The following is a 15,064-nucleotide window of genomic DNA, read 5'->3' on the forward strand; positions in this document are numbered from 1 at the left end:
CTTATATATAGTGCTCCCAAGGGATGCTGGGATCCCTTGGGACTTCAGGGGATGAGCTCCCTGGAGGCGGAACATGGGAGTGCATGCTTTACAGATACACAACATCACTCCCCGCCCCCCAAAGTCAAAGTGAAAATTATTTACAAGGTGAGGGGGTCGGGAGCCTTTCTTTCCCTGATGGACCGCCTCGGTACAAATGTCTGTTCTGGTGTGTTGGCTGTGCCCTCGCTGGGCTGGTGTGTTGTTGGCCCTGCAGGGCTGCTAGGTGAGCCTGGCCTTGCTGGGCTGTTGGGCATGATGGGTTCAATTTCCTGGTCCGGCGTGGTGTCGTTGATCCTTTGCGTGTGTGTTGTGGGCTCAAAAAAGGTGGTGTCTGCTGTGGGTTGTTCAGGGCAGTCTGTGAACCACAACCTCGTTTGGTCCAGGTGCTTTCTGCAAATTTGTCCATTGTCTAGTTTGACTACAAATACCCTATTCCCTTCTTTAGCTATCACCGTGCACGCGATCCACTTGGGACCATGTCCATAGTTTAGCACATACACAGGGTCATTCAGATCAATTTCCCATGACACAGTGGCGCGACCATCGTTTACATTTTGTTGCTGCCGCCTGCTCTCTACCTGATCATGCAGGTTGGAGTGAACCAGCGAGAGTCTAGTTTTAAGTGTCCTTTTCATGAGTAGCTCAGCCGGGGGCACCCCTGTGAGCGAGTGGGGTCTCGTGCGGTAGCTGAGCAGTACTCGGGACAGGCGGGTTTGGAGTGAGCCTTCTGTGACCCGTTTAAGGCTCTGTTTGATGGTTTGTACTGCCCGCTCTGCCTGCCCATTGGAGGCTGATTTAAACGGGGCCGAGGTGACATGTTTGATCCCATTGCGGGTCATGAATTCTTTAAATTCGGCACTGGTGAAACATGGCCAGTTGTCACTGACCAGTATGTCAGGCAGGCAGTGGGTGGCAAACATGGCCCTCAGGCTTTCAATGGTGGCGGTGGCGGTGCTTCCTGACATTATTTCACATTCAATCCATTTTGAAAAAGCATCCACCACCACCAGGAACATATTACCGAGAAACGGGCCCGCATAGTCAACATGGATCCTCGACCATGGTCTGGAGGGCCAGGACCACAAACTTAGTGGTGCCTCTCTGGGCGCGTTGCTCAACTGAACACATACGCTGCATTGCCGTACACAGGACTCTAAGTCAGAGTCGATACCGGGCCACCACACGTGGGATCTGGCTATCGCTTTCATAATTACTATACCCGGATGTGTGCTGTGGAGATCCGAGATGAACATCTCCCTGCCCTTTTTTGGTAGCACTACGTGGTTACACCACAACAGGCAGTCTGCCTGAATGGACAGCTCGTCCTTTCACCGCTGGAACGGCTTGATTGGCTCTTGCATTTCAATAGGGATGCTGGCCCAGCTCCCATGCAGTACACAATTTTTTTAGGGACAGCAGAGGATCTTGGCTGGTCCAAGTCCTAATCTGGCGGGCCGTGACAGGTGATTTATCATTTTCAAACGTTTCCATGACCATCAACAAGTTTGCAGGCTGCGCCATTTCCACCCCTGTGGTGGGCAATGATTGCCGACTGAGAGCATCTGCACAGTTCTCGGTGCCTGGCCTGTGGCGGATGGTATAGTTATATGCTGATAGCGTGAGTGCCCACCTTTGTATGCGGGCTGAGGCATTAGTATTTATCCCCTTATTTTCAGCGAACAGGGATGTGAGAGGCTTGTGATCGGTTTCCAGCTCAAATTTGAGGCCAAACAGGTACTGATGCATTTTCTTTACCCCGAACACACACGCTAATGCCTCTTTCTCAAACATGCTGTAGGCCCTCTCGGCCTTAGACAAGCTCCTGGAGGCATAGGCGACAGGTTGCAACTTCCCCGCAACGTTAGCTTGTTGTAATACACACCCGACTCCGTACGACGACGCATAACATGCTAGCACAAGTCTTTTACACGGGTTATACAATACAAGTAGCTTGTTGGAGCATAAAATGTTTCTGGCTTTCTCAAAAGCAATTACTTGGTTTTTTCCTCATACCCAGTTCTCACCTTTGCGCAATAACACATGTAGGGGCTCTAAGAGGGTGATTAACCCCAGTAGGAAGTTACCAAAATAGTTGAGGAGTCCCAGGAACGACCGCAGCTCCGTGACATTCTGTGGCCTGGATGCGTTCCTGATAGCCATTGTCTTGGCGTCTGTGGGCCGAATGCCGTCCGCCGTGATCTTTCTCCCCAAAAACTCCACTTCTGTTGCCATGAAGACGCATTTCAACCTCTTCAGCCGCAGCCCTACGCGATCCAGTCGCTGGAGGACCTCCTCCAGGTTTTGTAGGTGCTTGGTGGTGTCCCGGTCCGTGATCAATATGTCGTCCTGAAAGATCAGCGTGTGTGGTATCAACTTGAGTAGGCTCTCCATGTTTCTCTGGAAGATCGCTGCAGCCGACCGAATTCCAAACGGGCATCTGTTGTAGATGAATAGTCCCTTGTGCGCGTTGATGCAGGTGAGGGCCTTTGAAGACTTCTCCAGCTCCTGCGTCATGTAGGCCGAAGTCAAGTCAAGCTTGGTGAACGTCTTGCCTCCTGCCAGCATCGCAAATAGGTTGTCTGCCTTAGGTTGCAGGTATTGGTCCTGTAGCGAGAAACGATTAATAGTTACTTTATAATCGGCGCAAATCCTGACCATGCCATCACTTTTGCGTACTGGAACAATCGGGCTGGCTCACTCGCTGAATTCCACTGGGGAGATGATGCCCTCGCTTTGCAGCCTGTCCAGCTCGATTTCCACTCTCTCCCTCATCATGTGAGGTACTGCTTGCGCCTTGTGGTGAATGGGTCGTGCCTCTGGGACCAAGTGGATCCGCATCTTCGCCCCGGAAAAGTTTCCAATGCCTGGCTCAAAAAGGGAAAGAAATTTGTTCAAAACCTGGGTACATGAGGCCTCATCGACATGTGATAGCGCTCAGATGTCATCCCAGTTCCAGCGGATTTTGCCCAGCCAGCTCCTTCCAAGCAGTGTGGGGCCATCACCCAGGACAATCCAGAGTGGCAGTTCGTGCACCGTGCCCTCGTAGGTGACCTTGACCATGGCGCTGCCCAGGACAGTGATAAGCTCTTTGGTGTACGTTCTCAGTTTCGTGTGGATGGGGCTCAGGGCTGGTCTGAGTGCCTTGTTGCACCACAGTCTCTCAAACATCTTTTTCCTCATGATGGATTGGCTAGCGCCAGTGCCCAGTTCCATGGCTACGGGTAAGCCATTCAATTTTACGTTTAGCATTGTAGATGGACATTTCGTCGAAAATGTGTGCACCTCGTGTACTTCAGCATCTGCCTCCTCTCTCTGAGGCTCGAAATTGCTTTGATCCACCATGGACCGATCTTCCTCTGCCATGTGGTGGTTAGCAGGTTTTGAAGAGCTTGCAGCTCATTTGCAAGCTCGTTGGAGGTACCCCATTGTTCCACAGCTCTTGCAAACATACCCTTTGAAGCGGCTTGAATAGGCTGTTTGGAAGCCTCCACAACGCCAACAAGGTGTGAATTGCCTTGCATTCATCCTTTGTTGGGGACTCTGAGTCGTCTGGGTCACCTGAGGCCTGCTAGCAGTTGCAGACTCATGGGTTTTGCCCTGTACATTCCTGCTCGCAAACACAGTTCCAGTTAATTTATGAACATTGCTAGCACTTGTGTGCTGAGAGATTTGTTTGGTGTTATCACTGATGGACATAAATGCCTGTGCTATCGCAATGGCCTTACTGAGAGTCCGTGTCTCTAGTCAAAAGTTTTCGTAGTGTGGTCTCGTGGACAATGCCCAGTACAAAAAAGTCTCTGAGCATTTGCTCCAGGTAGCCATCAAACTCACATTGTCCTGCAAATCGCCTTAGCTCGGTGACATACCTCGCCACTTCCTGACCTTCAGATCGCTGGCACGTGTAGAACCGATACCTCGCCATCAGCATGCTCTCCCTCGTGTTAAGATGCTCCCGAACCAGTGTACTCAGCTCCTCATACGACTTACCTGTGGGTTTCACCGGAGCCAGAAGATTCTTCATGAGGCTGTAGGTCGGTGCCCTGCAGACTGTGAGGAGGACTGCTCTCCTTTTTGCAGCGTTTCCTTCTCCGTCCAGCTCGTTGGCTACAAAGTACTGGTCTAGCCGTTCGACATAAGCTTCCCAGTCCTCACCCTCCGAGAACTTCTCCAGGATGCCCACAGTTTGCTGCGTCTTTGCTTTGGATTCGTATTCTTGTCGCCAGTTGTTGTGTTCCTAACACAGGTGAGGCTGAACACAGGGAGGTTAAAGTAACAGTGACCTCAGTCTTTAATAAGACACTCCAGAATGAGGAACAGGCCTTAGGGGCCAGCTTGAATACAGTGCTCCCAAGGGATGCTGGGATCCCTTGGGACTTCAGGGAATGAGCTCCCTGGTGGCAGAACATGGGAGTGCATGCTTTACAGATACACAACAGGAGTGGCTTAGTCACTTGAGAGCTGTGAGCCTGGAGGAAGGAGGTGCTGCAATTGCTGCTGCTACTGCAACCTGAGTCTGCAGGAGAGGAGGAAGAGGCGTGCTGGATTGACACCTTGAGAGGAAGGAGGAGAGCAAGAGCTACAAGACTTCCAAAACAAGCACTCTACTCCGAACTCCGTCACAGCAATCGAGTACCAGGGGTAGAGAAAATGCTTCAAGGACGCCCTCAAACCTTCCTTGAAAAAATGCGACATCCCCACCGACTCTTAGACATCCCTGGTCCAAGACCGCTCAAAGTGGAGGAGAATCATCTGGGAAGGTGCCGAACATTGAGTTTCTCCGTCGGGAGCCCACGCGGAAGCCAAGCGCAAATAGCGGAAGGAGCGCACGGCAACTCAAGCACCCCACCCACCCGTCCCTCCAACCACCGCCTGCCCCACCCGTGACAGAGTCTGTAGATCCCGCTTTAGTCTCATCAGTCACCTGAGAACTCATGTTAGTGTGGAAGCAAGTCACCCTCGACTCCGGGGGACTGCCTAAGAAGAAGGTATTCAAAACTAGAAAGAAAAAGCCAGGCTCGCAAGGAGCTGGAGAATCCCAACCTCGGGTGAAAAGATTCCTGGGGTGAAATTCTGTCATGGGCGGCAGCACAAAGAGGGTGGTAGCGAATCGGCAATGTGGAGAACAAAATTGGGCGGAGCCTAAAAGATGCTGCCCAGTTGCTGTATCCTATTTTGCATCACTACCCGAGATGATTTTTCACCTGCCTTCCTCACTTCTCTATTTTCTTCCCTCCTGTCCTGAAGGCACTGAGCTATCGGAGATCATTTTAATCCAACATAGTTGGCGGGATTAGATTGCATTGGCCACCCATTTTACTCCGCGCCCAGTGTAATGTATTTGCTTCATAAATTATTTGCTTAAGAATTCATTGCAACACATTGCTATTAAGAGTTGGTTTATTAGCAACGGTTTAACAATCACACTACACATTACCAGTTCATGCACCAGGCTCACAACCCCCTGACTCATTGTGGATCCCCCGAACCCAACTGGCTGGGGTTTTATTGAGTCTTGTGAACATCACCTGACTGGCTAAGCCACTCACAATGCAACAGCTCCATAAATAATTTTGTAAAACATTAATACAATTGCCCCCTGATTACAAGGGCATTAAATGGACAAATAAACAAATTAAACTTTTGGCAATAAATAAATCAAATTAAAATTTGGTTGCCGGGGGTGATGATGCACTCCAGTCCCTCCGGCGCCCACCTCTCGCGGAAGGCTGCGAGCGTACCGGTGGACACCACGTGCTCCATCTCCAGGGACACCCTGGCTCGAATGTATCCGCGGAAGAGAGGCAGGCAGTCGGGCTGAACGAGCCCCTCGACCGCCCGCTGCCTGGACTGGTTGATGGCCCCCTTGGCCGTGCCCAGGAGCAGTCCTATGAGGAGGCCCTTGGACCTGCCCGCTCCCCTCCGCACAGGGTGCCCAATGATCAGGAGAGTGGGACTGAATTTGAGGAGCAGCCCCTTCACATAATGGAATAGGGGCTGCAACCTCGCACACTCAACATACACATGGAACACGGACTCCTCAACAGCTCCACAAACCTGTGAGCATACTCACAGGTACATACACTACACCCGGTTTTACAGTCCAAGGAGAGTTTGAACGATCGCGGGGGAATAAAACAGGTGGCCGACTTGAACCTTCCGGTTTCCCGCCAGCTGGGTTCGGTTAAAATTACCCCCATAGAACCTATGGCATAGGAGGCCACTTGGTCCATCGTTCCTATTCCAATGTTGCCAAAGCTTCTTCGGCAGCATCTCCCAAAATCCACAACCTCTACTACCTCAAAGGACAAGGGCAGCAGGCGCATGGAAGCACCACCACCTGCAAGTTCCCCTCCAAGTCACACACCGCCCTGATTTGGAAATATATCGGCTGTTCCTTCATCGTCGCTGGGTCAAAATCCTGGAATTCCCTTCCTAACAGCACTGTGGGAGCACCTTCACCACACGGTTCAGGAAGGCGGCTTACCACCACCTTCTCAAGGGCAATTAGGGATGGGCAATAAATGCTGGCCTTGCCAGCGATGCCCATATCCCATGAACGAATAAATAAAAAGACGGGGTGGCTATTAGCAACACCGTCGACCTGTCCATCGATGGTGGCGGAACGACTATTGACACCAGCCCTGTCGGGGGCGCTATTGAAAACCGCATGATTTAGTGGTTGGGTTTAGTGGTTTGGGTTGGTTAGTGTTCATAGAATCTTACAGCACAGAAGGAGGTAATTTGGCCCATCGTGCCTCTGCCAGCACTTTGAAAGAGTTCTCCAATTTAGACCTGCACCTCAGCTATTTCCCCATAACCCTGCAAATGAGTCCTCTTCAAGGACATGTCCAATTGCCTTTTGAACGTTCCTATGGAATCTGATTCCACCACCCTTTCAGGTATTGCATTCCAGATCACAACAACCTTCTGTGTAGAAAAATTTCTCCTCATTTCCCCTCTGGTTCTTTTGCCAATTATTTCAAATCTATGGCCTCTGGTTACGGATCCACTTGCCAGAGGAAACAGTTTCTCCCTGCTCGCTCTGTTAAAACCCATCATTTTGAACAGCTCCATCAGGCTCTCCTTAGGGTGAGGAGTCAACGGAAAGGGAAAACCAAGCAGTGTGTATAGCGGGCAGTCTACCCGCCACTGCCAGTTTCACGCCCGTGTCGATGGTGAAAGTTAGTGAGTGTTGGCAGGCTTTCCAACACAGGGAGGGTGGGGGGGCGGGGTGGGGGCAACCAGCAAGCTCAGTCCCCCTCTCACCCAGCATCCACACCTTCCAGTCAGGCTAATTGTCCAGTGATCATTAATGACAACCCTGGGTAATATTTACTCCTCAATAACCCAGCAATGCCGCACACAATCGTAATGTAATACTGCCACGCTGGCCCAGATCATCTGAAGGATGGCACCTCTGGAAGAGCACCTGAGCAACGGGAAGCTGGCAAAGTCTGGGTGGGGACCTTGTGTGCCCATTTGCCCATCTGAATCAATGTTCGGGCAGGCTTTTATTGTTATTCGTTCTGGGATGTGGGCATCGCTGGTAAGGCCGGCATTTATTGCCCATCCCTAATTGCCCCCCGAGAAGGTGGTGGTGAGCCACCTTCTTGAACCGCTGCAGTCCAAGTAGTGAAGGCGCTCCCACAGTGCTGTTAGGGAGGGAGTTCCAGGATTTTGATCCAGCGATGATGAAGGAACGGCCAATATATTTCCAAGTCAGGATGGTATGTAACATGGAGGGGAAGGTGGAAATGGTGGTGTTCCCATATGCCTGCTGCCCTTGTCCTTTTAGGTGGTAGAGGTCGTGGGTTTAGGAGGTGCTGCTGAAGAAGCCTTGGCGAGTTGCTGCAGTACATCTTGTAGATGGTACACACTACAGCCACGGTGTGCAGGTGGTGGAGGGAGTGAATGTTGAAGGTGGTGGATGGGGTGCCAATCAAGTGAACTGCATTGTTCTGGATGGTGTCGAGCTTCTTGAGTGTTGTTGGAGCTGCACATCCAGGCAAGTGGGAGAGTATTCCATCACATTCCTGACTTGTGTCTTGTAGATGGTGGAAAGACTTTGGGCAGTCAGGAGATGAGACACTTGCCACAGAATACCCAGCCTCTGACCTGCTCTTTTGGCCACAGTATTTGTGTGGCTGGTTCAGTTAAGGCTGGTCTGGTCAATGGTGAACCCCAGGATGTTGATGGTGGGGGATTCAGTGATGGTAATGCTGTTGAATGTCAAGGGGCGGTGGTTAGACTCTCGCTTGTTGGAGATAGTCATTGCCTGGCACTTGTGTGGTGCGAATGTTCCTTGCCACTTATCAGCCCAAGCCTGAATGTCGACCAGGTCTTGCTGCATGCGGGTATGGACTGCTTCATTTTCTGAGGAGTTGCAAATGGCACTGAATACTGTGCAGTCATCAGCGAACATCCCCACTTCTGACCTTATGATGGAAGGAAAGTCATTGATGAAGCAGCTGAAGATGGTTGGGCTTAGGACACTGACTTGAAGAGCTTCTGCAGTGATGTCCTGGGACAGAGTTGATTGACTTCCAACAACCACAAGCAGTGTTGAACCTCCAAAACTCCCTGTCCAAAACGGGCGGGAGGCTGTGTAGATAGGAACTGCACCGCTGATTATAACTTGCAAGCACAAATGGTTTCAGTCTCATTGCTCCAGGTATTGGGAGGCCTAAGTGGTGAACTTAAAGGGAATTTAAGGGTTTCTATTAAGATTTTTTTGCGGGGCCAGGAGGAGCGGAAGTTCTCCTCGGGACCCCACAAAAGTCTTCCGGGCTGTTGCCGACCAATTTTCCCCTTCCCCCTCCCCCCACTCCCTCGGCACCCCCCCCACCCCCCCCACACACATCTGTTTTCACCCCCCCACCCCACCCAGAAAATGTTAAATGTGGCCTAATCCTGAAAGTGATTCGGCTGGGTTCTCCCAATTGCCATATTAGCACATCATCAATATCGTGCCTGTTTGGCACCCAAACCGAATGTGATGTATGCACCTGTGAGTATGCTCACAGCTTTGTAGAGCTGTTGCTGCTCTTCCACATTCTCCATTTTGCCATCCTCGTCTGCCGTCCGGACACACCATGGCGCACCAACTTGCAGTCCGGAGGAAGCGGGGGTCCCCGATGGAGTGCTCTTTACACAGGAGTCCTCCCCTTATTTATTGGGGACTTGGCGTGGAGGGTGTTGCATGGAGCAGTCCCGTGCAATAAGTTTTTAAGTCAGTTCACGGGCTCCCAGGCTGCTTGTAATTTCTGCAGTCTAGAGGAGTCCATGTTCTACATTTTTATTGAATGTATGAGGTTGCAGCCCCTCTTCCATTACTTGAAGGGGCTGCTCCTCAAATTCTGGTTGCACTTCAGTCCCACGCTCCTGATCTTTGGGTACCCTGTGCGGAGGGGGGTGGGCAGGTCGGAAGGCTCCTCGTAAGACTGCACCTGGGCATGCTCAAGGGGGCTATCAGCCGGTCCAGGCAGCGGGCGGTCGAGGGGGTCGTTCTGCCCGACTGCCCGCCTCTCTTCCGCGGTTACATCTGAGCCAGGGTGTCCCTGGAGATGGAGCACGTGGTGTCCACCGGTACGCTCGCGGCCTTCCGCGAGAGGTGGGCGCCGGAGGGACTGGAGTGCATCATCACCTCCGGCAACCAAATTTTAATTTGATTTTAATGTCTAAAGTTTAATTTGTTTAAGTTGTCAGTTTTAGTGCCCCTCGCCCCCGCAGCCACCCCCCGCTTTTAGCCAGGGGGCACTTGTATAATTTGTGTTTCTAGTGCCATAAAAAAAAAACAAGGGGGCACTTGAAAAGTTTTTGGAGTGTGCCCCCGCCTTGAATCAGGGGGCACTTGATTATTGATACAACTAAAATAGTTGTACAACGGTTGCTGCTCTTCCACGCTCTCCACCTTGTCATCCTCGTCTGCCATCCGGACACGCATGGCGGACCATCTTGCCGTCCGGAGGAGGCGGGGGTCCCCAGTGGAGTGCTCTCTATGCGGGAGTCCTCCCTTTATTTACTGGGGACTTGGCCTGGAGGGTGTTGCACGGAGCAGTCCCGTGCAATTGGTTTTTCAGTCGGTTCACAGGCTCCCAGGCCGCCTGCAATTTCTGCGGTCTGGAGGAGTCCGTGTTTCACATATATGTTCAATGTGTGAGGTTGCAGTCCCTCTTCCAATAGTTGAATGGGCTGCTCCTCAAATTCTGGTTGCACTTCAGTCCCACACTCCTGATCTTTGGGCATCCTGTGCGGAGGGGAGCCGGCAGGTCGGAAGGCCTCCTTGTAGGACTGCTCCTGGGCATGGCCAAGGTGGCCATTAACCAGTCCAGGCAGCGGGCGGTCGAGGGGGTCGTTCAGCCCAACTGCCTGCCTCTCTTCCGCGGTTACATCCGAGCCAGGGTGTCCCTGGGGATGGAGCACGCGGTGTCCATCGGTACGCTTGCGGCCTTCTGCGAGAGGTGGGTGCCGGAGAGGCTGGAGTGCATCATCACCCCTGGCAATCAAATTTTAATTTGATCTGTTTAATATCTAAAGTTTAATTTGTTCATTTGTCTATTTTGGTGTCCCTTTAATAAGGGGACCTTTGATTTATAGATTCAACTGAAATAGTTGTAGAGCTGTTGCACTGTGAGTAGTCAGTAACCAGTCACGTGATATTCACAAGACGCAATCAAACCCCAGCCAGTTGGATTCGGGGGATCCACGATGAGGCAGGCAGTTATGAGCCTGGTGGATGAACCGGTAATATGTAATGTGATTGTTAAACCTTTTGCGAATAAACCAACTGGTTCTTAATAACAATGTGTTGCGATGAATTCTTAAGCAAAGAACCCATGAAGCAAATATATTGCACCGAAAGTCTCTCCCTTAGAGGAACCGCAACAGCTTCTAATATATTTAGAATAGTTTTCTTTCAGTCAGATTTTATAGTTAAAATTTCAAAATATATAATTTACTAATAAAATTCATATAATAATTAAAAATGATGGTGGTAGCCTGGCCCAATTAATAGCATTCTAACCTCTGGCTATGGGTTTGAGTCCCATGTCCGGGTTTGAGCACATGATCAAGGTGGGTACTCCAGTGCAATATTGAAGGATTGCTGCATGGTGAGAAGTGCCATTGTTCAGATGAGACATTGAACCAAGGCTTCGTCTGATTATTTAGGTGATTCGGGTGAGATTCGAGACTCCATGGCAGTATTAGGAGATCTCCTGGTGTCTTGGCCAACATTTCTCCCTTAAACAACACCACTAAAAACAGCTTAATTGGCCATTGGTCTTCATGCTGTCCATTCAGAACAGCACTCTACTCGGAACTCCTACACGGCAAGCGAGCCCGAGGTGGGCAGAGGAAACATTTCAAGGACACCCTCAAAGCCCCCTTGACAAAATACAACAAGCCCACCAACACCTGGGAGTCCCTGGCCAAAGACCGCCCTAAGTGGAGGAAGTGCATCCGGAAGGGCACTGAGCACCTCGAGTCTCGTAGCCGAGAGCATGCAGAAAACAAGCACAGGCAGCGGAAGGAGCGTGCGGCAAACCTGTCCCACCCATCCTTTCCTTCAACCACTGTCTGTCTCACCTGTGACAGAGATTGTAATTCCTGTATTTGGACTGCTCGGTCACCTAAGAACTCACTTTTAGAGTGGAAGCAGGTCTTCCTCAATTTCGAGGGACTGCCTATGATGATGATGGGTTGGTACTGGCACAGAATTGACATGTTCGCACTCCATAAAGAATCACTGTGTGAAATTTTGATGTTATATGAATCCAAGCATCATGCATTTTTAAGGTTACTTATTTTCTTTTGCTCTTAAGTGCCATGATGTCAGTAGAGGTTCCTGTTGTGTATCTGTAAAGCATGCACTCCCATGTTCCGCCACCAGGGAGCTCATCCCCTGAAGTCCCAAGGGATCCTAGCATCCCTTTGGAGTACTGTATATAAGCTGGCCCCTATGGCCTATTCCTCACTCTGGACTGTTACTTTAACCTCCCTGTGTTCAGCCTCATCTGTGTTAGGAACACAATAACTGGCGACGAGAATACGAATCCAACGCAAAGATGCAGCAAACTGTGGGCATCCTGGAGAAGTTCTTGGAGGGTGAGGACTGGGAAACCTATGTCAAATGGCTAGACCAGTACTTTGTAGCCAACGAGCTGGACAGAGAAGGAAGTGCTGCAAAAAGGAGAGCGGTCCTCCTCACAGTCTGCGGGGCACCGACCTACAGCCTCATGAAGAATCTTCTGGCTCCGGTGAAACCCACAGATAAGTTATATGAAGAGCTGTGTACACTGCTTCGGGAGCATCTTAACCCGAGGGAGAGCGTGCTGATGGCGAGGTATCGATTCTACACGTGCCAGCGATCTGAAGGTCAGGAACTGGCGAGCTACGTCGCCGAGCTAAGGCGACTTGCAGGACAATGTGAGTTTGATGGCTACCTGGAGCAAATGCTCAGAGACTTTTTTGTACTGGGCATTGGCCACGAGACGACACGATGAAAACTTTTGACTGTAGAGACACCGATCCTCAGTAAGGCCATTGCAAGCACAGGCGTTTATGTCCACCAGTGATAACACCAAACAAATCTCTCAGCACACAAGTGCTAGCAATGTTCATAAATGAACTGGAACTGTGTTTGCGAGCAGAAATGTACAGGGCAGAGCCCACGAGTCTGCAACTGCCAGCAGGCCTCAGGTGACAAAGATGACTCAGAGTCGCCAACAAAGGATGAATGCAAGGCAATTCACACCTTGTTGGCGTTGTGGAGGCTTCCATTCAGCCTATTCATGCCGCTTCAAAGGGTATGTTTGCAAGAGCTGTGGAACAATGGGGCACCTTCAACGAGCTTGCAAATGAGCTGCAAGCTCTGCAAAACCTGCTAACCACCACGTGGAGAGGAAGATCGGTCCATGGTGGATCAAAGCAATTTCGAGCCTCAGAGAGAGGAGGCAGATGCTGAAGTACACGGGGTGCACACATTTTCGACGAAATTTCCACCTGTAATGCTAAACGTAAACTTGAATGGCTTACCCGTAGCCATGGAACTGGGCACTGGCGCTAGCCAATCCATCATGAGGAAAAAGATGTTTGAGAGATTGTGGTGCAACAAGGCATTCAGACCAGCCCTGAGCCCCATCCACACGAAACTGAGAACGTACACCAAAGAGCTTATCACTGTCCTGGGCAGCGCCATGGTCATGGTCACCTACGCGGACACGGTGCACGAACTGCCACTCTGGATTGTCCCGGGCGATGGCCCCACACTGCTTGGAAGTAGCTGGCTGGGCAAAATCCGCTGGAACTAGGATGACATCCGAGCGCTATCACATGTCGATGAGGCCTCATGTACCCAGGTTCTGAACAAATCTCCTTCCCTTTTTGAGCCAGGCATTGGAAACTTTTCCGGGGCGAAGGTGCGGATCCACTTGGTCCCAGAGGCACGACCCATTCACCACAAGGCGCGAGCGGTACCTCACATGATGAGGGAGAGAGTGGAAATTGAGCTGGACAGGCTGCAACGTGAGGGCATCATCTCCCCAGTGGAATACAGTGAGTTGGCCAGCCCGATTGTTCCAGTACTCAAAAGTGATGGCACGGTCAGGATTTGCGGCGGTTATAGAGTAACTATTAATCGTTCCTCGCTACAGGACCAGTATCCGCTACCTCAGGCAGACAACCTATTTGCGATGCTGGCAGGAGGCAAGACATTCACCAAGCTCGACCTGACTTCGGCCTACATGACGTAGGAGCTGGAGGAGTCTTCGAAGGGCCTCACCTGCATCAACACACACAAGGGACAGTTCATCTACAACAGATGCCCGTTTGGAATTCGGTCAGCTGCGGCAATCTTCCAGAGAAACATGGAGGGCCTACTCAAGTCGGTACCACACATGGTGGTCTTTCAGGATGACATATTGGTCACGGGTCAGGACACTGCCGAGCACCTACAAAACCTGGAGGAGGTACTCCAGCGACTGGATCACATAGGGCTGCGGCTGAAGAGGTCGAAATGCATCTTCATGGCAACAGAAGTGGAGTTTTTGGGGAGAAAGATCGCGGTGGACAGCATTCGGCCCATAGACGCCAAGACAGAGGCTATCAGGAACGCACCCAGGCCACAGAACGTCACGGAGCTGCGGTCGTTCCTGGGACTCCTCAACTATTTTGGTAACTTCCTACCGGGGTTAAGCACCCTTTTAGAGCCCCTACTTGTGTTATTGCGTAAAGGTGAGAACTGGGTCTGGGGAAAAAAAACAAGTAATTGCTTTTGAGAAAGCCAGAAACATTTTATGCTCCAACAAGCTGCTTGTATTATATGACCCGTGTAAAAGACTTGTGCTCGCATGTGACGCGTCGTCGTACGGAGTCGGGTGTGTATTACAACAAGCTAACATTGCGGGGAAGTTGTAACCTGTCGCCTATGCTTCCAGGAGCTTGTCTAAGGCCGCGAGGGCCGACCGCATGATTGAGAAAGCGGCATTAGCATGTGTGTTCGGGGTAAAGAAAATGCATCAGTACCTGTTTGACCTCAAATTTGAGCTTGAAACCGATCACAAGCCCCTCACATCCCTGTTCGCTGAAAACAAGGGGATGAATACTGATGTCTCAGCCTGCATACAAAGGTGGGCACTCGCGCTATCAGCATATAACTATACCATCCGCCACAGGCCAGGCACCGAGAACTGTGCGGATGCTCTCAGTCGGCTATCATTGCCCACCACGGGGGTGGAAATGGCACAGCCTGCAAACTTGTTAATGGTGGCGTAACCCGCAGACTTGTTGATGGTCATGGAAGCGTTTGAAAATGATTAATCACCTGTCATGGCCTGCCAGATTAGGACTTGGAGCAGCCAAGATCCTCTGCTGTCCCTAGTAAAAAAACTGTGTACTGCTTGGGAGCTGGGCCAGCATCCCCGTTGAAATGCAAGAGCTAATCAAGCCGTTCCAGTGTTGAAAGGACGAGCTGTCCATTCAGGCAGACTGCCTGTTGTGGGGTAACCGTGTAGTGCTACCAAAA

General features: G+C 51.0%; 1 protein-coding gene across 1 annotated transcript in view; it reads right to left on the minus strand.

The window, feature by feature from the left end:
• The window catches only part of LOC139255542 (spondin-2-like), a 49,479-nt gene that overhangs the window by 15,895 nt on the left and 18,520 nt on the right, over positions 1 to 15,064 (minus strand). The gene's annotated exons all lie outside the window — the stretch shown is intronic.

The sequence above is a fragment of the Pristiophorus japonicus genome, chromosome 3 (assembly GCF_044704955.1).
Source record: "Pristiophorus japonicus isolate sPriJap1 chromosome 3, sPriJap1.hap1, whole genome shotgun sequence".
NCBI classification, from domain to species: Eukaryota; Metazoa; Chordata; class Chondrichthyes; family Pristiophoridae; genus Pristiophorus; species Pristiophorus japonicus.